Here is a 1,152-nt window from a genome sequence, read left to right as displayed (position 1 = left end):
CACACTGGAGCACAATGCATGTGGGTTGGTAGAAGTCCACTACCTGGTTGATAACTGGCTGGAAAAGGTATTTGTAACTCTGGTCATCAATGCCATCCCGCAGGGGCACATTCAGACAGTAGTAGTGGCCACTCTCTGCCCCGACTTCATACATGTCACCTGTGCCAGGGAAGAAGTAATTTCCCTATTTGTGGAAGAACACCGTTATGACCTGGTCAGTGAGGTAGAAAGCTTCCTGAACCCCGTCACCATGGTGGATGTCAATATCAATGTAAAGCACCTGAGGGTGGTACCTCAAACCTCTTGGCATGGTGCAGACCACCAGCCCAGTTAATGGCAATATCACAGATCTTGTTGTTCAGCTGGGTTGCTCCTTGCAGAGATGTTCCCATGTAACGTAAGCAGAACTCAAAGAGCCCGGAAAACACTGGGGATCATCTTATAGAGACCGTAATGCAGGACCAGGCTATGGGTCAATGCCAGGTGATGGGGCCTCATAGGGTGTCCAGCTCCGTAGTGGAAGTTGTGCACGTCAGGGTCGTAGAAATAGGCCACGGTCTTGGCCATGGCGCCAGCGGGAGCAGGCCCCGTGCCTCCACCGCCTGCTGCCAGCCCCTCCAATCTTGCATTATTTAAGACTATAAGGAGGCAAAGTAGTTGGTGGTTAAAGGCATAGTCTGTGGGGTCAGGCACTCTGAAGCTTCAGGGTCAGATCTGGCATTTATTAGCTGTGAACCTCTGGGTGAGTTACTGAACCTTTTTTAGCCTTTATTTCTAATCTGTAGAATGGGCATATGAATAGTAATATGAATAGATTTGTAAGGGTTACATAGAATAATGCATATAAAGTGCTTAGTGCAGTGCCTGGCCCAGGAAAATGTTTGCTATGGCTTTTGATATAATCTAATTTGGTCCTGATATTGTTGATGTCACTATTCCCTAGGGAACAAAAGAACTACATTTTTTCTGTTTCAGGATTGCCTTAATGATTTGCTAAATGATTTTGTGGCAAATAACTGAATTCCCGTGCTTGTCATCTTCTGAAAGGGAAGTCAAGGGAAATGAATAGAGAAATGTGGCCACAGCAGAGACCAAAGAACCTCAGAGTGTTTTTTTAATTTTTAAAAACATTAAATTTTTTTTTTTTTTTTT

The sequence above is a fragment of the Mandrillus leucophaeus genome, unplaced genomic scaffold (genome assembly GCF_000951045.1).
Source record: "Mandrillus leucophaeus isolate KB7577 unplaced genomic scaffold, Mleu.le_1.0 Scaffold268, whole genome shotgun sequence".
Taxonomy (NCBI): Eukaryota; Metazoa; Chordata; class Mammalia; order Primates; family Cercopithecidae; genus Mandrillus; species Mandrillus leucophaeus.
This window is presented reverse-complemented; position numbering follows the sequence as displayed.